Genomic DNA, 27,257 nt, shown 5'->3' with positions numbered 1-27,257 from the left:
CACATTCCTTTATGGTCTGTGGTCATTCTTACTAGAATTCATTACGCCCTTCTCTTTGCTACAGGGCAATCCCGCAGGTCACTGGCAAGAGGGCACTGAAAAAAACCATGATTTTTAAGTTTTGGTTAAGAATGAATGACAAAAATTGTAACTATAAAAGTCTAAAAAATAAAGTTTGCCCGAGGAAAAAATACCTGAATTTGTGTGCACATGATAAATTTGACTCATAATATGTGATGAGTAAATGAAGAAAATTGCAAAGTATATCTGTAAAATGGATTTTAATATATTCTGAGGAAATGAGAACCACGATAATGTTTATTTGCATACAACGGCTTAGAAAAGAGTTGATAAAATATATCAGTGAAATAACTACAAAAACAGTCATTTCACAAGGAAATGCACAGTTTATTTTTATTTTTATTTTTTTTGTGTGAGGAAGATCAGCCCTGGGCTAACATCTGCCAATCCTCCTGTTTTTTTTGCTGAGGAAGACTGGCCCTGGGCTAACATCCATGCCCATCTTCCTCCACTTTATATGGGATGCTGCCACAGCATGGCTTGCCAAGCGGTGGTCAGTGCGCGCCAGGGATCCAAACTGGCGAACCCCAGGCCGCCGCAGCAGAGAGCATGCACTTAACTGTTTGCGCCACCGGGCCAGTTCCGGAAGTGCACGTAGTTTAATTACATACAATCAAACATTTTGAAAACATATTGAGGGAATACGTTCAGCTACAAGTAACAGGAAACACACTGTCTTCCTGACATGAGAAAGGTAATTGTTCTCACATGGAAGAACAGGGTCAAAGCAGCCACTGCACAATGCAGCAGAGAAACAAACTCCCAGGTCCTTCTTTTTGTGCCCCATTGTAGATGTCATGGGAATCAGGAAAACATGCTCACTAGCACTATTAACAGCATAAGGGGTTTCCTATACAAACTAGATCTTATACAGATATCATCTAGAGAAGTGGGAAATCAGAGAATACTCCCAACCACAAAGGTCTGAATTAGGTTCCTGGTGGACACAAGAGACCTTATAGAAAAATCCTGACTCTAATGGATCTTTGGCGTGAAACCTGTGAAAACATCAGTGGAAAATACACCTCAAAGAAAATGGAAATCAAACAGTTGGTAGTGGTTTTCAAGATACTCTTGACTAAAAGGGCAAAGAATCAGGAAAATGGGCTGGAAGATAGTGTCCTGGAGAGGACACATAACTGTGTCTCTCCTTGCATGGTGGCTCAAAAATCTGCCTAATGCCTTGTTTGCTTCTGCCTTCCAAATCTCATGCAAGTGAGGCTACTGGTGAATTCCAACATTGAACCATAAAGGGGATGGATTCTTAAACATCTAGTTCTTAATATTACCCTCACTGACATAACACAATACAGGGGTGATGTGTCTAGCCCTAGATTTTGTTGCCCTATCACAGGTCTCTACTTAATTCAAAATCTATTCACCAGGGGCCGGCCTGGTGGTGGAGCGGTTAAGTGTGCGCACTTCACTTCGGCAGCCCAGGGTTCTCCAGTTCAGATCAGGCGTGGACCTACACACCACTCATCAAGCCATGCTGAGGTGGTGTCCCACATAAAGCAACTAGAAAGATGTACAACTATGACATACAACTATCTACTGGGGTTTTGGGGAGAAAAAGGGAAAAAAAGGAGGAGGACTGGCAACAGACGTCAGCTCAGGGCCAATCTTCCTCAAAAAAAAAAAAAAAGTCCATTCACCAAATACCAGTCAGAAGGAAGGACAAACAGCAAAGGCCAAAATATGAAAAGAAGAATTCACAGGAAAGTATATTCTTTGATAAACTTTCCATACATAAAAATATATTCCAACTGTTTAATATTACGGAAAGTAAAAACAGGATCCTATACCCACCGCCCCCAAAAAAGGAGCTTTCTCTAGGAAAGGAACAATATATACAGTGGATTAGGCATATCCAGGATCTGCAATACAAGGCCAGTAAGAAAATCCCACCAAACACAAACTGTCATTTTCAATGGCCCCTTAACACAGAACAATTAAAACAGTATAAAAAAATTAAAGAGAAAGTATTTTTAACTGAGGTAAGGAAAAATCAGCACCTATTAATCTTTATATAGTATTGATGAAGGATGACTTGCAAAATCATCTCACCTCAGTATACATTTCTGAAAGTAATTAACAGAAATCCACAATCCGACGTGGCACTGGAAGAAAGAGGCTTCGTAAAAAATATATTTAAAGCTTTTATATGAACTCTTTCATGTTGAAAGTTTTCTGGAACATTATGTACAAGTTAATTTCCATCAAGCTTTCTCACATGACTTACATTTCTTTTTGGTGGGAGTTTCACGTAGAAGGGTGTAGGCCAACTGAAGTCTTTCCCATGCTGTTTACGTTCAAGAGGTGTTTATCAAGTGAGTCCTTTCATGCCTTCAGAAAGAACTGGGATGACAAAGGCTTTCCAACATTCTTTACAGTTACATGGCTTTTCCTCTAGTGTGCATTGTTGCATATCCTCAAAAATTTTCATGAGAAATAAACGCTTTCCCACGTTACTGACATTCATAGGCTTTCTCTCCAGTGTGACTCCTTTCATGTATTCAAAATGCACTGGGAGTTTCTTATGGCTGAGTAGTATTCCATTGTGTATATATACCACAATAAACAAAAAATTAAAAAAAATAAATAAATAAATAAAAAGTTTCATTAGGAAATTACATAAAAAAAAAATGCACTGGGAGAAATAAATACTTTGTTACATTCCTTACATTTATAAGGTCCATCTCCAGTGTGAAAGATCATGCATGATCAAGGCCTTGAGGGATTTATAAACGCTTTCCCACATTCTTTACTTTTATACTGCTTCTCTCCAACTTTTTGATAGTCATATGGTTTGTGTCCAGTGTGACATCTAACGTGCATATTAAGTGATGGATGATGCATGAAGACTCTTCCACATGCACTGCACTCATGTGGTTTCACTCCAGGAGTTTTCTTGTTCAGATTGAGATTTGGAAAATGGATGACGTTTTCTCCACATTGACTACCCTCTTCACTTTCACAGAGTCTCTTTACTATATGACTTCTGTAAATAATGAGAAGCACATTATTGATGATTTATTAATGGTTTAATATTTGTTATATTTATTGTGATTTACAGGAAAAGTTTAAGTTTTCTGCCATATCTGAATGCTCAAAGATTGAATATACTGAATGACCTGTAAGAGGACATCACTCTTGCTATTACCGAAAACAGTGATATCCATCTACAGGTTTTATTAATACTATTTCCAAGTAAACTATTTTGTAAAAACTGAACCTCTACATCACGTTTCAGAAAATATATGTGGTGAAAATTTTCTAAGAAAGGCTAAATTTGAAGCGTTATTTGTTTTGTTTGCTTGTTTTTAAAATTTCATAACATACCAGGAGTCTCACGTGAGACTTCTTTCTTTTGTGAGTGTGACTCACCTTAGTTTTCTCCCCTGGTTTTTTACTGATCTTCAATTTCATGATCTTCCCATGTTTTTCCTGAAATGCAGAACCAGAAAGTTGATTTAAAAGAATTATATAAAAATTTTTACATTCTAAGTCCATGATGAGCCATGACCAACATCCCCCCATTCCACATTCTATATCTGGGAACCATGCTGATGGGTAAGAAACACTTGTTCTCTAATTGATGGAGAGAAGGAATGTCCTCATTCTTACCTACTGAGGCCAGGTTCCTGAAGGTTTCCCACATCACATCTCTGTAGAGTTTCTTCTGTGAAGGATCCAGTACAGCTCACTCCTCTGGGGTGAAATTCACAGCTACATCCTCAATGGCCACTGAGTTCTAAAACATCACAAATATGTGTAGAGTAGGATTATGAGACTGACAGCACTGGGGATCTATGCCCCATTTGTAGAAAGGTTATGTGTGATTCTGTCAGCTCCAAACATTAATTCTATCTTGCGATCATCAAAAACTCACTGTTTTTCTGTACACACTTATTCATCAATTTAACAGCATTATGAACATGTGGAAATTATTCACCCATTTTTACTGTGATCTCTTTACATCGTATTTCTCTCTAATGGCAGGGTACAGGGCATGTTAGGAAATCACAGAAATGCTATACAAATGAAACAAATGTTATCGTTTTAAGACTGATGATTCGAGGGGGCCAGCCCCGTAGGGTAGCAGTTAAGTGTGCACGTTCCGCTGCTGGCGGCCCGGGTTCGTATCCCGGGCACGCACTGATGCACCACTTGTCAGGCCATGCTGTGGCGGTGTCCCATATAAAGTGGAGGAAGATGGGCACAGATGTTAGCCGAGGGCCAGTCTTCCTCAGCAAAAAGAGGAAGATTGGCATGGATGTTAGTTCAGGGCTGATCTTCCTCACATACACAAAAAAAGACTGATGATTCCAGGTGAGAAAAATTCTTCCATCTTCTTCCTACTTACCCACCAATTACAGCACTCCATGAGGCACAAGGTCAAATCGGCATGAGGTGTCAATGGATAAAAACACAGGGAAGAACCAGAAGCTTTTTTGCCTAGTTGTATCACCAGAGTCCAGGAGGCCTGTAGAAATCAAACTTTTAACAAAGCCCAGCTGGCTACATTGTCCTAAAGTACTCCAGGCCATTACAAGGAATCAGATGCAGCTGGTGAATGTAAATATTAAGGTGGGGAAGCAATGCTTTTAACTCGCGTAATATTTACCATAGACTCAGTTCTTCCTTTCTCTGTGTGATTTGATGGGGCTAGAAAGTTATTCGGAACTTAGAGCTCAGATACAAGGAAGAAGGCATGACAACTTAGACCAAAAATACCTATACTCAAGTGCCTCAAGGCTACTTCCCACCAATTTTTAGTACACATAGTGAGATAATAATCTGCCATAAGAGCTCTTTCCAGTCAAACACTAACTGTGTACCCTGAGCCTTGCTGCCTTTCAGGAACAGGTTAAGAGCTGCAGATTGCAAAGGAGTTCATAATGGTTTGATGGTAAATTTGGCTATGATTATAAAATGTGAAGGATTTCACAGTGCTTTCCTCCAAAGAACATAAAATGTCCATTTTCCAACTTCAAGAGGAAGTGTTTCCTGACCAGCCACTCCAGATGATGCCCTGACAACTTGTGATCCCACACTTAAGGAACTTAGCAGCTATCATTCTTGGTCTCATGAGAAGAAAATGAACAAACTTGAAATGAACAACTTTTCTTAGATCCATGAGAGCCTTGAGGTCACAGGGCAAACCCGTGCCTCCAAAATTGGGAAAGAGAAAAGAAAGAAAGCATTTTGAAATATGCCCCAGATATTCTGTTCTTAACAAGGACTGCACTAAACAAAAAATGTATTTCACCAGAGTCTAATGCAAAGACAAAAAGAACAAAAAAAGAACACAATATCCATGAAGCCTAAGAGAACCCTCTTTAACAGAAGGTTGAAACTACACAAAATGGGAATACCAGAAAGAAAAAAGACAGAAAGAAACAGAAGAAACAAGTGAAGTAGTAATCACCGAAATATCCTAAAATTAATGAAAGAGGGCAAACTATACATCTAGGAAGCTCAGAGAACACTACACATGATAAACTAAAAAACTGCACACCCAAGGATATCATATTCAAACTAGAGAAAAATTAAAGACAGAGAATATATTAAAAATTCCAGGGAAGAGGCACACCTTAGATATAAAGAAACAAAGATTTGAATTAAGTTGGACTTCTTTTCAAAAACCATGCAAGAACAACGTAGAGTGAAATATTTAAAGTTCTGAAAATGAAAAACAACTCTCCTAGAATTCTCTGTCAAGCAAAATTCTCCTTCAAAAATAAAGGAGAAATAAAAACTTTCTGAGACATAAATTGAGGAAATTTGTCATAAGTATACCTATTTTGAATGAAATGTTCAAAAATTTACTAGAAAGAATGTAAATGATAAAGGTAGAGGATTCAAAAAAGAAAAAAACGAGTGTAAAATATCTTTTATATTTCTTAAAATTAATATAACAGATGACACTGTTTAAAATAATATTAGCAACAATGTATTTGGTAATGAGAAGCTTATGGAGAAGTGAAATAAATGACAACAATGTGACAAGAGACAGAGAAGGGGAAATTGGGAATAGTGTGTTAAGGGGTACTTGTACAACGTGAAGTGGTATAGCGTTATTTGGCAGAGGAGGTGGGTTAGTTGTAAATGTATACTGAAAACTCAAGGGCAACCACTAAAAATGTTCTTTAAAAAATGTGTAACTGACATGCTAAGAGAGGAGAAAAAAGAATCAGACTAAATGCTCAATTTCAGCCAGACAAGGCAGAAAAAAGGTGGAAGACAAAAAGAAAGAAACAAGGGTAAAAATGGAAAACAGTCAAAAGTTTGGTAAATATTCATCCAACTGTATCAATAACCACTTTAATCATCAATGGTCTCAATACAATTGAAAGATACAGTGATATCAGATTTCCAAAAACACAAATAAATGTTGTCTCCTAGAAACCCACTTTAAATATAAAGACACAGATAGATGAAGGGTAAAGGGATGGAGAAAAATAGACCATGCCAATACTAATCAAAAGAAACCTGCCAGAGGTATGTGAATTATAGACAATGTGGATTTCAAACCAAGGAAAATTCACAGATAGAGATAGGTACTGAACAGTGATAAAGGAGTCTATGATCCCAGAAAGCACAGCAATTCATTCATATGTACCTGTATAACAACAGAGGGGCAAAATACATGAGGCAAGAACTGACACAATGCAAGGAGAAATAGATGAATCCAGTACCATAGCTATAGAATTTGACACCCCTTTTCACAAATTATAAATTCCAGTAGGCAGGAAATGAGGAAGGACAGATGTGAACTGAACAGCACTGGGAAACAATGGGATTTCACTGTGATCTATGGAATACTTCATACAACAACAGCAGAATATACATTCTTCACAAGTTCACATGGAACATTCACCAAGACAAACTATGTTCTGGAACCTAAAGCACACCTTAACAAATTTGAAAGAATAGAAATCATACAAAATATGCTCTCACACCACATAGGCATTCATCTAGAAGTCAATAACAGCAAGGTAGTTGGAAAACCCCCAATTATGTGGAGATTCAAAAAACACATACTTCTAAATAATACATAGGATGAATGAAGAAGTCTCAAGAGAAATAAAGAATTATTTTGAAATTAATGAAATAAAAACATATCATAGCAATGTTCTTGGATGCAGCAAAAGCAGTGCCTAGAAGCAAATTCATGCCATGGAACAAATATAGCTGAAAACCCAAAGATCTCTATTAAATAATATAATTATCTACCTTAGGAAACAATAAAAAGAAGAGCAAATTAAACCCAAAGTAAACACAATAGAAGAAATTATAAAAACTAGAACAGAAATCAAAGTCATTGTGGAAATCAATGGAGAAAATTGAAACCAAAAAAATTGTTCTTTTACAAGACTAATAAAATTGATAAACATCTAGTCAAGATAACAAAGAAAAGAGGGAAGACTACTAATATCAGAAAGGAAAGGAAGGGGAAATGAAAACAAAAAAGGATTTGATAAAATCCAACATCCATTTATGATAACAAACTAGCAATATAGGAGAACTTTCACTTCTTAAGAAAGAACGTCTTTATGAATCCTGTAGCTAAATTTATAATGTTTGTTCCATATGGCATGATTGTCTCTGTGAAACCTCTGAAAGAATTCACAACAGAAATAACTCCTGGAATGAATAAGAGAGTATAGCAAGGTTGAGGATATGTGAGTCAATTGCTTTCCTTATAGACCCACACAAATATAGTCAAGTGATCTTTGACAAAGAAGGAAAGGCAACGCAAATGAAAAAGAAAGTCTTTTAAACAAACATTGGTGGAAATAATGGATATCCACATGCAAACAGACACAGAAAAAACAAACGTAGACACAAGCCTTTCACAAAAATTGTCAGAACACACCACAGATCTAAATGTAAAATGCAAAAGGAATAAACTAGAAGATAATGTAGGAGCAAATCTAGATGACCTTCGGTCTGGAGATGATTTTTTAAATACAAAACCAAAGAGCAAGGTCCAAAAAAGAAAAAAAAATTACTTTATTAAAATGAAAAATCCTTCTCATTTGGGGCTGGCCCAGTGGTATAGTGGTTAAACTCACATGCTCTGCTTTGGCAGTCCAGAGTATGCAGATTCAGATCCCAGGCACAGATCTACACCACTCATCAAGCCATGCTGTGGTGGCATCTCACATGCAAAATAGAGGAAGATTGGCACAGATATTAGCTCAGGGCCAATCTTCAAGCAAAAAGAGGAAGACTGGCAACAGATGTTACCTCAGGGCCAATCTCCCTCATCAAAAAAAAAACCCTCCTTTGAGAAAGATAGTGTTAAGAGAATAAAAACAAAATTCACAGAGTAAGAGAAAATCTTTGTGAAATACTTATCAGATGAACAACCGGTATCTGAAATCTCCAAAGAACTCTTAAAACTCAACAGTCAGAAGACAAACAACCCAATTTAAAAATGGGCAAAGGATCTGAACTGACAGCTCACTGAAGAAGATATATTGATGGGAAATATGCAATATGAACACATGCTCTACATCAAATGTCATTGGGAAACTGCAAATAAAACAAGAATGAGGTATCATTAAACACATTAAATGGGTACAACTCAAAACTCTCAGAACACCAAATATTGGTGAAGATGTAAAGGTACAAGTAATCCTCACTCGTTGCTGGTGGAAATGGGATTTGGTATGCCTACAATGGAAGACAGGAATTTTCTTTCAAAACGAAATACAATGTTACTACACAGAGTAAGATTCAGCAATCACACTCCTTGGTATTCTTCCAAATGAATTGAAACCTTATGTTCACACAAAGCCTACACATGAATGTTTATAGATGCTTTATTTATAACTGGCAAGAGTTAGAATTTTAAGCAAGATGTCCTCAGGAGTTGAATAGACAATAACAATCAGTGGTGCATCCATACAATGAAATATTGTTCACTGATAAGAAATGAGGTATCAAGCCATGAAAACACATGGAGGAACCCTAAAATATATTGCTAACGGAAAAAAGCCAATGTGACAAGGGTATGTGGTGTATGATTCCAAGTATATGATATTCTGGAAAAAACAAAAGCATGAGCCAGTAGAAAGATCTTTGGTTCTGAGGGATTTGGGCTTTGGAGAGAGGGATGAATCAACAGGTGGAGCACCAAGGATTTTTAGGGAAGTGAAACTACACTCTATGATACAGAAATGATGGACACACGTCATCATACATTTGCCAAAACCCATACATTGTACAACACAGAGAGTCAATGCTAATGTACACTGTGCACTGTGATGTATCTACATATGTTTGGAAATTGTAACAAATGTACCACACTAATACAAAATGTGAAAAAGAGTGCAAACTGTGGATGCAGAGAGAAGGGTTATGTGGGAACTCTCTGTAAATTCTGATCAATTTTTCTGTAAAGTTAAAACTGCTCTAAAAAAATTGAAGTCTTTCAAAAAAAAAGATGAAGACAGACTCATTACAATTCACCCCTGATGACTGAAACAGGACATCTCTCATTCAACTCCTTTCAACTGATTTCAGTAAGCTAGTATGGTGCTCTATGAGCCTGAGACCCAGAAGAGAGGTGAAACTTCCATCAAATGCCTTGTTGGAGAGCAGGGCACTGTATACTCTGAGAGGTGCCATGGTTACTATCAGTAGTGTCAGAACTCCAAGGTGGATAATGAGTGTCCTGGTGAGTCCTTGTATTGTAGACCTAGGAATATACAGACAAGTGTTACCTTGATTTCTATTTGGGATATTTCTGAGTCAAGATATTCCCAGAATTCTTTTACCACAAAAGGGCAACTCTTAGACAACTGTCCAAGAGTTTGTGAACATATGCAGATGAGGCCAATTTTTGGCCGGTAGTAAGATGACTCCCTGATGTTTGGTTAGCTCTGATGACACCTGGGTTTGGGTCTTCATCAGGGATGTCCCAATTAAGCAGCTCTCCACTGAGCTCCATCATGTACAAATGTGTATTGTTGTCCTTGAAGTCTATGCAGTCCCCAGTGCTGTGCATTCAGTTAACCCCAAGGAACTACCCAGGGAACCAAAGTATGTGGGAGAGGGGGTGTTATGAGAGGTTCGGGGATTCGATCGGAGACGTAAAAGACACTTTCCACTCCAAACAAATGGACTGAAGGTATATTTTGTTATATAGAGGATAGTAAAGGTGAGTCTGCAAACAGATCCAAATAGGTCAAATATTAAGAGGGAAAAAACATCAGCCCGACTGGAAAGGGAAAACATCCACATCGGCTGAAGAGAAATGACACAAATCAACCAGAAAGAGAAACACCAGGTTGACCGAAAAGAGAACACACCAAATCAATTACTTCATATCAAATCAATTACTTCACATCAAATCAGTTACTCACAACATCCATGCCCCACTGCCGGGAGAGCCCTGTCAATCGACGCGGCTGGGCAAGGATCACACGTCCTGGGCAAGGTGTCCCTTCCACAGGTGGAACTCTCACCAGGTCTCAGCTTCCAGCAGTTTATATAAGCAGTTACAGAGTTTACAGAGCAAGTATCTAGTGTTTCCATGCACAAAATAGTTATCAGTGGTGTACGTGCACTGAGCCCCTTGGCTAACGTCCCAGCCCAGTGGTTGTGTACGTGTATTGTTTTCTTTGGTTATCGTCTTAGCCCGGCACAGATGGCCAGTCCATCCCCTGCTACGACGCTTCAAGAGCCTTGAACTGTTACAACTTGCAACTCCCTCCGTGGGAGAAAGGCCAGTTCCCGGGAAAAGGCCAGTTCCCACCACACAGAAAGCAGCTTTGTATTTTTTTGTGTGCTGGTGGCTATAGGTTAATGGAGTGGCCAAACGTGGCTGTACTCATGTCAAGACATATTTGGCCGTGGCCGTCTCTATTAACCATAAGACACCATATGTACAGACAATGAACTTTGTACACAAGCACATAAGGCACATCTAAGAATCTAAAATCCAATGACTATAATAATTATAAAACTATCTCGCAATAAAGGACCCAAACCCCAAGGTAGCCAATCAAATAACCCCTTAGAATATGAAATGTTATTAACTTGATCTTACAAATCATATATAGTATCAAAGATAACATTAGATAAGGTAACACTTAGGCATAACAAACTAGCTTGCAGAAGTCTAGACCAGCCCCCATCACAGAGGGTAACAGAAGGCAGGGTAATGGAGAAATTATAACTAGTTTTGTGTGACTGATCAGATATAGGCTTGTACCGAGAGATTGTTTGATGTTTTTGAGACCAAATTTTTCGGCCATTTATAGTCCAGGTTATAGGTCCCACCGGTGTAGAGCAGTTGGTCTAACAGTGCAGGGTCAAAGGTTGTCCTACGGAGACATTAGTTGGTGTGTAGGTCTGCAGCAGACATGGAGGTGCAGCACAGCATAGTGAACACAGCAGGAATATAATATCCACGCCAAGAAACAGAATTTTTAGGAACATGATATAATTGTTCATTTCCTGGATATATAACTATGAGCGTTGCAGTGGGCCCTTGGGCCACTACTTCTGCGGCACGCAGAGCCGCATTGGGTGGATGTGTCACCCACACCTTTGCTCCAGGTTTCCATCCATCTGTAGACCCAAATCCTTGTATTCCTCTTTTAGTTAATTCACTTGGAGGTTGTCCTTGTGACACGTTTGGAGTCAGGAGGGGAAGCACCAATAATTGTCCCACTCGTTCCTCAGACTCTACAGTTAGTACTGTGTCACTACCATTATATAATATAAATTTTATTTCTCCTTGGTAATCTGGATCAATAACTCCTCCTAGTACATCAATACCTTTTGCTGCCAGTCCAGAGCGTCCTTTTAACAAACCAAAGGTATTTTTGGGAAATTGTACCCCTATCCCAGTAGGGACTATAGACTGCTTCTTAGGGGGCAATTGAATAGAATGAACAGTAGATAAATTCAATCCAGCCGCTTCGGCCATGGCACGAAAAGGCGGTTTAGCAGACTGAGTCAGGGGCCAGTAGGTTAAGGTCATAAGCTCATGGGTGGCGGCTGCCACTTCTGTAATCTTTGCTGGTAACAACCTTGACAGAGGAGTCTCATTAGGGCCTAGTGGCCTGTTATTTAACACATTTAGAGCAGTACTTAGATGGTTGTGGCACCCCTTTAATGAGCCATGACCAAGTTTCCTCAATTGTTGTTTAAGCAATCCATTCATTCGTTCTATGAGGCCTGCAGCTTGGGGGTAATAAGGTAGATGATAAATCCATTCTATATAATTTTCCTTGGTATAGGTTTGAATCAACTTACCTGTAAAGTGGGAACCGTTGTCACTCTGAATTTGCCTTGGTGTTCCACAATATAACTTGATTATATCTAATAATTTTATGGCACTCTGTTGGGTGGCCACTTTAGCTGGTATAGCCAATAAATAACCAGAATATGTATCAACAGCAGTACAGGCATAAGTATATCCACAAGAATTTGGCAATGGTCCAATAAAATCTATTTGCCAGGTATGGGCGGGAAATAATCCCTTTCGGATATGACCTTGGTAGGGGTGTGGAACTCCCTGTTTATTTAACTGTTGGCATAACTGACATTGTTTTACTGCAGTGGCAATATCATCATGGGTGACAAGGATTCCCCTTTGTTTTGCCCACCTGTATGAAGTTTATTCTCCCAAGTGTCCATTCTTTTCGTGGATTCATTGTGCTAAGCCTGGGTTGTGTGTTGCATGACTTCGCACCAGCTGATCAGCATAAGAGTTATACTTTTGTTCTGTAGAAATTACAGAACTGTGAGCATCAACATGAAATACAGTAACAATTGTATTTTGGCATCATAATCATATGTCTTTTTGTAATTTCTTTTTTAAGTTAAAAAAACTTTAATTTTGGCAGAAGTTTATCAAAAATATCAAAAGATTTTAAAACACTTGGTCAAATAGGAAACAATGCCTAGTTATTTATTTAATCAAGTTGACAACAGAAACAGTTAAAGGCAAACAGAGAGTTAAAACAGTCAAAAAACAAAAACAAAAACCTTAAGGGAGAGACTTCAGTCCTTTTGAACATAGGAAATTATTTTAACAAAACATAGGTGTTTTGTCTTTTACATAGACTTACTCAAAAGAACACCTTTTAATCTCTATATAAAGAGCAGACTAAAAGTTTAAGAAAATTACCTTTATAAGAGAGAAAGCCAAATTTTAATTTTTTATCAGCTTACTTTAGCCAACTTGATCATGTGCAAAACTCCTCAGGGCTTTACTTTTACAAACCTTCTGTCACTTATTTTTCACATTTAGAATTTGTCCTACGCCTTTTTTCTTTTCTTAGTACTTTAGGACAAATTTATTTTTCTTAACAAAACAAACATAAATATCTCTATTCTTTATACCTTCTTTATGGACAACATACCTTTTGCTTTTTTTGTATACAGACTTTCCAGAAATGTGTACTTTCTCATAGAAAATTCCTCAACATGCACGGAACATGTTTATCAATAAACGCAAGCATCTTTCAGTTTCTCTGAGATAAGAAACCAAAGGCAGACAAATCTATGCTTAGTAACCAATTTTTAATGTTTTATCTTATGTGGGAATGACCAGAGACTCAATAAATTTTTATCAACTTAATTTAGCAAAACTCTAAAGCTTCAAGTTACCAAAAAGATTTTGGAAGCTGTTTTTGAAATACCTTTGTCTTTTAGAAGCCTCTGTGTATTAATTAAAGATTGCATTTCATCCTGAGAGGTTTTGAATCCTCTCTTTTAAGGGTGACCCTTAAGGTGAACTCATCTGAAACAGATTCTCCAGAACAGCCATCCCAATTTCAAATTACTTCAAAAGTTTATTTATTTTCACTTGCTTAATTTCAGATCAGGAATTCCGGGGGAGTTGAAGCGGGGAAGCTCAGCAGGAGAGGGGAGGGGAGCAGCACATTCAGCTTAGGCTGCTGGCATGTTTAATTATTTAATTATTTTCTCTTAAAGAGGCAATGCAGTATTCCTGATTTTGTTTAAAAACCTCAAAAGATTAAAATAGGCTTCCCACTAGTGGTTTAACTTTTTAGCTGGCTTTTTCCAATTGCATAAGCAAATACACCAGTTTTGGTAAATTGAAATTGCCCCATTTTGGCCACTTTTCCTCTCTGGAGTCTATGGAATATTGTGGCAATGTGGTGTTACAATAAAAAACCTATCTTCTTGGATATGGGCTCCTAGCTGAATATAGCCCATTTAGCCAAGAGGTGGCCCAGAGGGCTCTCCTTGGGGACAGATGGAACTTCCCTCCTTCAAAATTACAAACATACAGAACAGACAGTTAAATGGGATCCCAAACAGAACAGATAGATGCATCTAATAGATTCCGGGTAAAAGTCCTACAATTATTCCCACTCCAGTAGGGATAGCCCTGCCTCTTAAAGAGACAGGACTCCAGATGGAGGGGAAGGGAGTTGTTGGTGTAAGCAAAAACAAACAAATAGGCAAACAAACAAATAATTCTAGAGGCTGTTTCCCTGTCATAAGAAAAATGTGCCCAGGGTCAGCGGTGCCAGGTCAGATGGAAAGCACTGGGAGCGGTCCCTAGGGCAAATCACCTAGGCAGCTGCTGGACTGTTTCCCAGGACATCCCACCCGGCTCAGACCCACCGAGCCACGGACAAAGAGCCTCCCGGCTGGCTCGCCAAATTATTATTGGATACATATTTAGGCTCACTATTTGTCACTTAAGAGGGGCCAAATAAAACTAGAATGCCAGCAAGGCATTCTAGAATGACGGCAAGGAAAGAGTTTTTATTTTGGGTGACATCAGCCGGGACTGTAAATTTGAAACTTCTTTTTTCAAGAGTATATTCTCCCTTGTATTTTATCTTTATCTTCCATAGCCCGACGATAAGCAGTCAATAAACATTAACCTCGCCGTGCCAGAAAAGAAACATTATCTCTTTTTTCCTACTGTCTGCAAAGTTTTGGTCACATCCAATGATTCATATCTTGCAGACGAACATCCCAAGATTCACATACTCCTGACCTATGAGCCCACTCCCCAGCCAGAGTGCAAAAGGGAGGGTCCTCCCATCCTGGGATCTCTTCCAACTTGGCTTCAGTTACCTTTTGTTTGAACAGAAAAGTCATCTCCTTAATCGAATCCTGCTCACAGCGCCAATTATGTTATGAGAGGTTCGGGGATTCGATCGGAGACGTAAAAGACACTTTCCACTCCAAACAAATGGACCGAAGGTATATTTTATTATATAGAGGATAGTAAAGGTGACAGTCTGCAAACAGATCTAGATAGGTCAAGTATTAGAAGGGAAAAAACATCAGCCCGACTGGAAAGGGAAAACACCCACATCGGCTGAAGAAAAAATGACACAAATCAACTGGAAAGAGAAACACCAGGTTGACCAAAAAGAGAACACATCAAATCAATTACTTCATATCAAATCAATTACTTCACATCACAACTAAAGGCCTCCTCCAGAGAGCCTCAAATCACTGCCATCAGGGTTAGAGGCCTCCTCCATGACAACTGGTTGCTTTATAGAGTTTAAGGAACCTGGGCTTAAATTGGGTTTGAACTAATCCCTTTGCTGTGCAAATTCAGACTGGATGTTGTCCACTATAACCCAGAGGGTCAGGATCTTTGTTAAAATAGATGCAGGGGTGGCAGCAGCAGAGTTACTTAGGGTTCCCAGTGAGCCCTGTGTAATCTTGTAACCATCTCACATCTTAAGGTTTTCTTACCTAAATGGAAAAAAGTTCTATTTGGTTCCAAAGTTTCTTGCCTTACTCACATCATAACTCTCAATCAACATATTTTAAAAGCCCAAGTGTGAATGGAAACAAGAATCAAAGGGCTGCAATCTTCAACTGACAAAGGAATCCAAGGATGGAAATATGAATATTCAAATCAGCTCACAGAAGCAGCTTGCTTGTCTACAGTTCAGAAGAAACACCCATGTTCAGAAAGTTGACCATATTCCCAGCCTTGGAGTCTATACAGCCTTGATTGAGACGTAACCCCTAGAGTGCTTTGTGCCTGGTGAAGGAGGGTAGGGAGACCTGAGCAGCCACAGGAATGAACTCTGGGGCTCCACACGCCCTCCCCTCTCCTGTGAGCATGGAAGCACTGCCTCCCCCAGGCTTCCATTCTCACAAGGGAGGACACTCTCAGCCTGATTCAGTTTCAGGTTCTGACCCAAATGAACCCCCAAATTCATAAACCCTCTGTCCACAGGGCAGAACTCCTGACCTTCACAGACTTTCTCAATGTGCACAAATGACACTCTCAGTGCACCTACAGTGTGGATGCAAAACTCAAACATGACATTTAAAATGTCCAGGCCTAAGGAACCAGGACCACAACCTCAGAAAGGGCATCACTCCCCAACCCCATGTGCACGTGCACCCCCAGCTTTCCAGGGCTCTGCAGCTCCTCTCAGTATAGAGGCTCCTTCCATGGGGGTGTGTTACCAGTGCATTGGGTCCTTGTTGTCCCCCAGGATAGAAATTAAGAGAGACAACAAACAGCAGTAGAAAAGTAAAAGTTTATTAGCTTGTGCACAGATGAGCTGGTGCAGAAAAGAAAAATGGCAGGTGACAGCTTGTTAGGGAGCAGGATTGTGGGGCTTTTATTAGGCAAAGGCTGGGGAGGAGTGCCTTGTCACAGCATGTAGAGGTGGGTTTTTCTTGCGATCGCACTCTTGTTCAACATGCTACCACATGCAGTGCATGTATCTTTAGCATGCTAGCTCTCCACCCCTGGGTGTGATTTTTACTATTGTAATGGGGCAAAGGTCACCTTCAGTCAACTCTCAGGTGCTAGGGCACATGCCTAAGTTCAGGAAAGTCCTGAGGCTGAGGAATGTGGATCTTAGTGGTCTCTATTTGATTCTCCAAGCTTGCCCATTGGTTAGGGGCTCTATGTTATTAGACCAGGGGCCTTGCAGATGGCCCTATCTCATTAAGCTAGTTCCTGTCTCAGGTGTGAGAAGGCAGGACACCTGTAGGAAGAGGCTCTCAAGGAACAGGAACAACCAACTGGGCCTTCAAGTCCTTCCCTTTGCAGGCCCTCTTTCAAGGGGCCTTAGCTTGGGTCTTTGAGTGCAGGCCTCTGTTCCCCACTGGAGATGCTTCGGAACCTCATTGTTATTTTAAATGACACAAACCCAGTGTTGGGATAATCCAGCAAAATCACTTGAACCCATGCTTTCCATGGAAAATAGGGAAGAAAATTATAAGATACTTTTATTAGTTCAACTAGAAAACTGCAAATATCTATTCCTTTCAGGAAAAAAAGTCAGTTAATTAATTCTGTTACCAAGCAAGGGCTCACCACCTGATGCGCACAGAAGCCGATACTATGGCACACCAGTCTTTGAAAGAATAAACAATTTATTGTGTAATCGATTGGCAAGGAGACAGAAGGACAGGCTCTCAACTCTCCTCCCTCATCCAAAGTATGGGGTGAGGTTTAAGGGAGCAGGGAGGGCTGGCTGCTGTGCAGAAGCCCTGGCAGGATGAGTTTTGGTTGACAGATCAAAACTTGCTCTTGCGCACATGCTCCTGGCTGGCTCACCTCCCCTGAAAAATAGCTTTAACATCCTGCTGTTAAGATGGGGTTAGTTATGGCAGGTTACCAGGAAAAGCACAGTAAACAAGGGTAAACTTGTAATGCAGATTTAAGTCATTGCCTTCTCCATTGATAAGAGTTTCTAGAGTCATCTTCACCTTCTGGGCACAGAGAGGGAGGCACTCTTACCAACAGACATTTCTCTTATAAATGTAAATTTCTCTTACAAAAGGGGAACTTCTACTAGGTTTTCAGAGCTTTTCCTGTGTCTGTTGTTTTTTAATAATCATCAGCTCAAAATAGCCCTTATGCCAAAGATGCATATTTTGGGCTGGCAAATTCTGTTCCTGGTCCTGTGGTTACATTATTTCCATGGCAAGAAATCACACTTGAATACTTGTGGTCTGCAGGTTTAAGCCCTGGAGTTTCATTTGAAAACACCCAAAGTAAAGAACAGACCTCAGAAACTTACTACACACATTCAGGGGAAGAAAGAGTGAAATACATATTCTTAACAAATGGAATGTAACACAGGAATATTTTCTTTTTTTCTGAAATTCAAATCTTTTTTGCCTGTTTGGAAGTATTTTTATATTGTCTTCCAAGCTGTATTGAATAAACATATTTGTTGTTATTGAAAAACAGACAAATAAGTCAATAATTTTTTCTAGGTCACAAATATGGGGGGGCAGTGCCAATGAGACAGATTACTCAGGAAGGTTTCTCAAGAGGAACATCCAACAAAAGGCTTTCTCATAGGATGTCTGTGCCCAGAAAGATCCCGAGGGGAGAGGCATAAGGACTTCCTGCAACATAGATCCAAGTGGTGATTCTCTGCTTTCCTCTCATATAAAATATCCACAAATGAATATAATCTTTAAAAAAGAGCCAACCAGTGGTGGCAGTAGCACACTCACACCCAGGCCCCAGAGGCGGCAGCCCTCCGGTGCCCAGGCACCAGCAGCAGTGGCACACCCATGCCCAGGCCCCAGTGGTGGCGACCTCCCAGCGCCCGAGCCCCACCAGCAGTGGTGGTGTGCCTGTGCCCCACCCCCAAGAGGCAGCGGCCCCCAGGCACCCGGGCCCCAGCAGTGGTGACTTCCCAGTGCCCCAGCCCCACCAGTGGCAGTGGCATGCCCACGCCCTGGCCCCAGAGGCAGCAGCCCCCAGGTGCCTGGGTACCAGTGGCGCTGGCAGCACACCCATGCCCAGGCCCCAGAGGTGGCGGACCCTGGTGCCTGAGTACCAGTGGAGGTGACCCCCAGCACCAGGGCCCCACCAGTGGTAGCACTGTGCCCACAACTAGGCCCTAGAGGTGGCGGTCCCCCAGCACCAGTGATGGCAGCTGCCCAGTGCCACAGCCTCACCAGCAGTGGGGCATGCCTGTGGCCCCACACCAGAGGTGGCAGCTCCACAGAGCCCCAGCACCAGCAGCTCAGGCCCAACTGCGCCACAGCCCCAGCTGCTCCAGCTAGACCGGGCCACAGTCCCAGCTCCTTTGGCTCAACTGCACCCCAGCCCCAGCTCCTTCATCTTGACCACCCACCGGCTCCAGCTGCTTCAGCTTGGCCATGCTCAGGCTCCAGCTGACTTGGCACCAGCTACTTCGGCCCAGCCACACTCCAGCTCCAGCTCCTACTTCTTCAGCCCAGCCGAACTTCAGCTGCAGCTGCTTCAACCCACATGCACCTGAGCCCCAGCTGCATGAGCCTAGCCATGCTCCAGCTCCGGCTGTTCCCGCGCTTCACCCCAAGCAGCCTGCGCTCAACCACACTTCAGATCAGACACGCTTCAGCTCAGCCATGCCTCAGCTCAGCCTGGGGCCAACCAGAGTGCCCACAGATCAAGAGGGGCACAGAATACACAGCCCTTGACCCCCACCCAGCAGCAGCAAGAGGAAACTGTGACCAGATATTTTCACTATGACAAAAAGTAAGCCAACACTGACAGGCAATATGCAAAAATATATTAAATCTCCAGACCAAAAGGAAAATGACAAGCACCCAGAAATCAACCCTGAAAACACAGAAATATATAACCTAAATGACAGAGATTTCAAAATAGCCATCATAAAAAAGCTCAATGAAATACAAGAAGACACAGACAATTCAATGAAATCAGGAATTTCTTCACAAAAGAGATTGAAACTATAAAGAAAAGCAATCAGAAATCTTGGAGATGAAAAACACAATAGAGGAGATAAAGACAAATCTGGAAGCCTTAAGCATCAAGGCTGAGAATATGGAGGAAAGAATTAGCAATATTGAGGACAACAATGCAGAAATGCTCCAGATAGAGGAGGAAAGAGAACTAAGACTAAAAAGAAGTGAAGAAACTCGCTGAGAAATATCCAACTCAATTAGGAAATCCAACATAAGGATTATAGGTATCCCAGAGGGAGAAGAGAGGGAAAAAGGAGCAGAGAACTTGTTCATTCAAATAAATAATAGCTGAGAACTTCCCACACCTGGGGAAGGAGCTGGAAATACCAGTGAATGAAATACATAGATCACCTAAATATATCAACATGAAAAGACCCTCTTCAAGGCATATAGCAGTAAAGCTCGCAAAAGTCAACGACAAAGAAAAAATATTAAGGGCAGCTAGACAAAAAAAATAATGTACTAAGGAATTCCTATCAGGCTTTCAGCTGATTTCTCTACAGAAACTTTACAGGCTGGGAGAGAGTGGAATGATATATTCAAAATTCTGAAAGACAAAAACTTTCAGCCAAGAATACTATATCCAGCAAAAATATCCTTCAGATATGATGGAGAAATAATAACTATCCCTGATAAACAAAAGCTAAGGGAGTTCGCTGACACAAAACCCCAACTACAAGAAGTGCTCAAGAAGGCCCTCATGCCTGAGGAAAAAAAGAGAAAAGGGATATAAAGTTTTGAACAAGGAGGAAAATAGGTCGACAAAACCAGAAAAATTGCAGCTCTCTATCAGAACAGATTAGCAAACACTTAATTATAAAGCCAAAGATCAAGGGAAGGTAAACACCCAAAATAAATGTAACCGTATCACTTTAAGCACAAGCTCACAACACAAGATGGAATAAGATGTGACAACAATAACTTAGAAGGAGAAGAGGAAAGGGATTGAATCAACTTAGTCTAAGGGAATAAGGGCCATCAAAAAATGGATTAACACACCCACAAAATTTTTTATACAAACCTCATGGTAACCACTAAGCAAATAATCAGAACAGAGTCACATACAATAAAGAAAGAGAAAACTAAGAGAATCCCCATACAAAACTACCAAACTGAACTGGTAGTCCAAAACACATGGGACGAGAAACAAAAGAAATGCAAAAGAACCAGAAAATGAGTGATAAAATAGCAACAATAAGCCCTCATATGTCAATAATGACCCTAAATGTAAATTGACTTAACTCCTCAATCCAAAGACACAGAGTGGTGGGATGGATTAGAAAATAAAACCCAACCATATGCTGCCTCCAGGAAACACATCTCAGCTGTAAAGGCAAACACAGGCTCTGAGTGCAAGGATGGAAGACTATACTCCAAGCTAATGGCAAACAAAAGAAAGCAGGTGTTACCATACTTGCATCAGACAAAGTTGACTTCAAGATAAAACAGGTAATAAGAGACAAAGAGGGGAAATACATAATGATAAAAGGGACACTCCACCAAGAAGACATATCACTTATAAATATATATGCACCCAACACAGGAGCACCAAAGTACATAAAGCAACTACTGACAAACCTAAAAGGAGATATTAACAACACAATAACATTAGGGGATCTTAACAACCCACTTTCATCAATGGATAGATCACCCAGACAGAAAGTCAATATAGAAATAATGGACTTAAACAAAAAACTTGACAAGATGGACTTAATAGATATATATAAAGCACTCCATCCAAACACAGTAGATTACGCATTCTTCTCAAGTGCGCATGGAACATTCTCAAGAATAGACCACATGTTGGGAAATAAGGCATGCTTTTATAAATTCAAGAAGATTGAAATCATAACAAGCATCTTTTCTGACCACAACACCATGAAGCTAGAAATCAACTACAAGAAAAAAAGTGGGAAAGTGACAAAGATGTGGAGACTCAACAACACACTGCTAAACAACCAATGGATCATTGATGAAATTAAAGGAGAAATCAAATCATATTTGGAGACGAATATGAAAATACACCATACCAACTCATATGGGATGCAGCAAAAGCGGTCCTGAGAGGGAAACTCATAGCAATACAGGCCCACCTTAACAAACAAGAAAAAGCCCAAATAAGCAACCTCAAACCATGCCTAACAGAATTAGAAAAAGAATAAGAAACAAAGCCTAAAGTCAGAAGAAGGAGGGAAATAATAAAAATCAGAGCAGAAATAAATGAAATTGAAATAAAAAAAAAAAAACAGTAGAAAGGATCAATGAAACAAAGAGCTGGTTCTTTGAGAAGATAAACAAAATTGACAAACCCTTAGCCAGACTCACCAAGAAAAAAAGAGAGAAGGCTCAAATAAATAAAATTGGAAATGAAAAAGGAGAAATTAGAACGGACACCACAGAAATACAAAAGATTATAACAGAATACTATGAAAAACTATATGCCAACAAATTGGACAATCTAGAAGAAATGGATAAATTCCTAGACTCATACAACTTCCCAAAACTGAATCAAGAAGAAATAAAGAACCTGAATAGATCAATCAAAAGTAAAGAGATTGAAACAGTAATCAAAAACCTCCCCAAAAATAAAAGTCCAGGACCAGATGGCTTCTCTGGAGAATTTTACCAAACATTCAAAGAAGGTTTAATACCTCTCCTTCTCAAACTATTACAAAAAGTAGAGGAAGATGGAACACTTCTCAACACATTCTACGAGGCCTGCACCACCCTGATACCAAAGCCAGACAAAGACAATACTAAGAAAGAGAACTACAGACCAATATCCCTGATGAACATAGATGCAAAAATCCTGAACAAAATATTGGCAAACCAAATACAGCAATACATTAAAAAGATCATATGCCATGATCAAGTGGGATTTATACCAGGGACACAGGGATTGTTCAACATCTGCAAATCAATCAATGTGATACACCACATTAACAAAATGAAGAATAAAAACCAATGATCATCTCAATAGATGCAGAGAAGACATTTGACAAGATCCAACATCCATTTATGATAAAAACTCTCAACAAAAGGGGTACAGAAGGAAAGTGCCTCAACATAATAAAGGCCATATATGACGAACCCACAGCCAACATCACACTCAACAGGGAAAAACTGAAAGCCATGCCTCTGAAAACAGAAACAAGACATGGGTGCCCATGCTCGCCACTCTTATTCAACACAGTACTAGAGGTTCTGGCCAGAGCAATTAGACAAGAGAAAGGAATAAAAGGAATACAAATAGGCAATGAAGAAGTGAAACTCTCACTGTTTGCAGATGACATGATCTTATAGATGGGAAACCCTAAAGAATCCACTGGAAAACTCTTAGAAATAATCAACTACTGCAAAGTTGCAGGGTACAAAATCAACTTACAGAAATGAGTTGCATTTCTATATACCAACAATGAACTAACAGAAAGAGAGCTCAATAAGACAATCCCATTTACAATTGCAACAAAAAGAATAAAATATCTAAGAATAAATTTAACCAAAGAAGTGAAAGACCTATACAATGAAAACTATGATATTATTGAAAGAAATCAATGATGACATAAAGAAATGGAAAAATAGTCCATGCACTTGGATTGGAAGAATAAACAGTTAAAATGTCCATACTACCTGAAGCAATCTACAGATTTGATGCAATCCCAATCAGAATCCTAAGGACTTCTTCATGGAAATAGAAAAAAGAATTCTAAAATTCATACGGGGCAACAAAAGACCGCAAATAGCTAAAGCAATCCTGAGAAAAAAGAACAAAGCTGGAGGCATCACAATCCCTGACTTCAAAACATACTACAAAGTGATAGTAATCAAAACAGCATGGTATGGGTACAAAAACAGACACACAGATCAATAGAATGGAATTGAAAGCCCAGAAATAAAACCTCACATCTATGGACAGCTAATCTTCAACAAAGGAGCTAAGAACATACAATGGAGACAGGAAAGTCTCTTCAATAAATGGCGCTGGGAAAACTGTAAAAGCCACATGTAAAAGAATGAAAATAGACCATCTGCTTTCACCATTCCCAAAAATTAACTCAAAATGGATCAAAAACTTGAAGGTGAGACCTGAAACTATAAAATTCCTACAAGAAAATATAGGCAATACACTATTTGACGTTGGTCATAAAGGAATCTTTTCAGATATGATGTCTACTCAGACAAGGGAAACTAAAGAAAAAATAAACAAGTGGAACTTCATCAGACTAAAGAACTTCTACAAGGCAAATGAAACCAGGATCAAAATGAATAGACAATCCACCAGTTGGGAGAAAATATTTGCAAATCATGTATTTGACAAGGGGTTAATCTCCATAATATATAAAGAACTCACACAACTGAACAACAAAAAAACAAACAACCAGATCAAAAAATGGGCAGAGGAAATGAACAGATAATTTCCCAAGGAAGATATACAGATGGCCAATAGGCATATGAAAGATGTTCAACATCACTAATCATCAGAGAAATGCAAATCAAAACTACACTAAGATATCATCTTATACCCGTTAGAATGGCTATAATCACCAAGACAAAAAACAACAAATGCTGGAGAGGCTGTGGAGAAATGGGAACCCTAATTCACTACTGGTGGGAATGCAAACTGGTGCAGCCTCTATGGAAAACAGTATGGAGATTCCTCAAAAAATTAAAAATAGAAATACTCTATGATCTGGCTATCCCACTATTGGGTATCTACCCAACAATCCTGAAATCAACAATCCAAAGAGGCCTATGCACCCCTATGTTCACTGCAGCATTATTCACTATACCCAAGACATGGAAGCAACCCAAGTGTCCCTTGATTGATGAGTGGATAAAGAGGATGTGGTATATATATACAATGGAATACTACTCAGTCATTAAAAAAAGATAAAATCGTCCCATTTGCAACAACATGGATGGACTTGGAGGGTATTATGTTAAATGAAATAAGCCACAAAGAGAAAGACAAACACCACATGATTTCACTAATAAGTGGAAGATAAACCAACACACAGACAGATAGAACTGTTTGGTGGTTACCAGGGGCAAGGGGGTTGAGGGGTGGGCACAAGGGGTGAAAGGATGCATTTAAATGGTGACTCACAAACAATAATGTACAACAAAAATTTCACAATAAAGAAAAAAGAAGCCATCCATGGCTCTGGGGAATAATGATAAACAGTTAAAATATTGGGTCTGTTTGAAATGCACAATGGAGGACAAATAGTTGATAATGATGCTGTGAATCAGAGACGGGAAGTTGGCTTTGGGAATGCGGGGAGGGATCCGAAAATTTAGAGACTTATTGTCAGCACTAAGAAGAGTTAGGCTGGAGGGTCATAGATTTGAGACTATGCTCCTCAAACATTTGGAAAACTCAGGAGAAAATGGGCACCCCCTGGGGAGAAAAGAGGCACTGAGGACCCCACAGACCACAGCACCTCCCACGCACGAACCCCGGAGACCGAGTCACGATTGTCCCTGATGACCTTCCCCGTGGTCACCGCACCATCTGGGGACACGCGGGGCTGCAGGCGCAGAGCTGCCCAGAGAGGCTCCGGGGCTGATGTCACTGCACACAGTGATAGACAGGATCCCTGGGGTCCCAGATGCCACGCCAGCCCCCACACTTTGAGCCAGAGGGGACTGAGGTCCACCCAGTGCCACCTATGGGCTTGGGTCCACAGACTCTGGAGATGACCATGGGAAGGCAGAGTCCCACCACAGTGGGTTCTGACCAGCCCCTCCTCCCCGTATCCTCACCCTGGGGTTCACACTCACCATTTTTAGGTTTCTTGGGTCCCCCAGCATCCTTTGTATGACTCCTGCAGTTGGTAGAGGTCACAACTCGACAGAATAGGAGGCAGAGCCACGGAGAACCTTTAAAGGCAGGGAGACGCGATCCCCAACGTGGCTGGAGAGAGCAGCAACTTCCGGGTGGGTGGGGCGCTTCACCCCACCCACCTGCCCCAGCGCCGCCTCTGATTGGACAGTTCAAAAGATTCGCCCCCTTGTGTCTGAGTGACAGCCACCTGAAGTTAGGTGTTTGAGCAGAAAGCCAGCCAGAACTCGCCCTCTGCAGGGACTTTTGCATTGAAAAGTAGTGTTGGGAGGCGACTCCTGGAACTGCAAACATTCTTTACAAACACACACAATTGAAAGTCGCCTCACCATATGTATTAATTAGCCTCTCCATTTTGATCTTTGTTGACAACTGAAGTCTGACATAATTTTGCAAAATAGGTACACAGGCACAGATACTGTGACCAGGGAACTAGGCAAAAAAAGGGGGTACCAAGGATCTGATAAAAACTAACATTATCTTTTGAGTGTTTTGCAGATGGAAAGTTTCAGAAAGAGGCTAACCACGGAAGGTTCCCACAAGCGGGCTAGCTGAAGCCAGTTCTAGCCGCCTCAAACGGCCCTTAAGAGAACTGAAGTGAGCTGTCCCCATTATAATCTCATTAACATTTTAAATTCTCCTCCTCTGGGAGGGACCAAGCAGCCATTTCTAGATCATGCGATGTAGGTAGTACCATGTGTACATCTACCCTTTAGTCTTAAAGGAACATGACTGTTAGGCAGTAAACCCTGATCTCCTGTCTTTTCCTCAACTGAATATTCATGAACTGTATTATGATCTAACAATAAAAGGCCCCACACACACACTTGTTTGGGGAGACACCACTTTGGGAGAGATCCCCAGTGTTCTTCATTGCTTCTGCAAGTAATAAACATTTCTTCCTCTGCCTTGGTTGCACTATATGGCTCTGCAATCACCAAGAGGTGAACTCATTGAGTTCAGATACAGCACCAGGGATACATTAGGTGGGCATCCTTCCATCATTTTAGTTCCATTCAGAATAAGAGCACTGGGGAAAAAATAAGCCACCACTTCAGAAGAAAAGTGACTTCTGGGTATTCAGAATGGTTAACTTTAGAAAATATTTCTCACATGAAAATATTTGTATTCCATGGAAAATATATGCAGGAACTCTTTCTCACTGGTGGTTAAATCATTCTTTTTGGTCATGAACCACCCCTTACTTGTGGTTACACTATTTAATTCATCTATAAAGAGACTTATCAGAAAACTGGGTTTCATCTAAACAATCATCTCACTGATTGGTGAGTCTATGATACTAGAGAGTAACGTTCATTGTGACAATGTTAGAATCACTCCATGACAGGCATCCTCTCCATATAGTATGCACAGATAGAATTTCTGACCATTTTTTCTCCCAATTCCCTGAGGAAATGCTCACTTTGATATCATCTGAGTCAACAGCCCCACCCAAGCCCACCTAAATTTCAGCAAAACTTCCACCACACCCAGCAACAGATGGAAACTGAGCGGCAGAGCCAAAGAACCATAAGTGATGTCAATGAAAACAGAAGAGGAAGGTCCAGTTTGAAACGAGTGTTCATCATAAAGGGGGAACACTGCTGGGCAGCAGCAT

General features: G+C 40.3%; 1 protein-coding gene and 1 long non-coding RNA gene across 2 annotated transcripts in view; one reads left to right on the top strand and one right to left on the bottom strand.

Annotated features, from left to right (window-relative positions):
* Window positions 1-27,257, top strand: part of LOC131394552 (zinc finger protein 709-like) — a 442,972-nt gene that overhangs the window by 369,693 nt on the left and 46,022 nt on the right. The gene's annotated exons all lie outside the window — the stretch shown is intronic.
* Window positions 2,735-25,711, bottom strand: LOC131394571 (uncharacterized). The gene is made up of 4 exons (XR_009216193.1): window positions 25,579-25,711; window positions 3,709-3,835; window positions 3,469-3,528; window positions 2,735-3,082 (listed from the first exon to the last, which is right to left on the bottom strand). It is a non-coding gene; the product is annotated as an uncharacterized LOC131394571 (long non-coding RNA).

Source organism: Diceros bicornis, chromosome 30, assembly GCF_020826845.1.
Source record: "Diceros bicornis minor isolate mBicDic1 chromosome 30, mDicBic1.mat.cur, whole genome shotgun sequence".
In the NCBI taxonomy this organism is placed as follows: Eukaryota; Metazoa; Chordata; class Mammalia; order Perissodactyla; family Rhinocerotidae; genus Diceros; species Diceros bicornis.
This window is presented reverse-complemented; position numbering and strand designations above follow the sequence as displayed.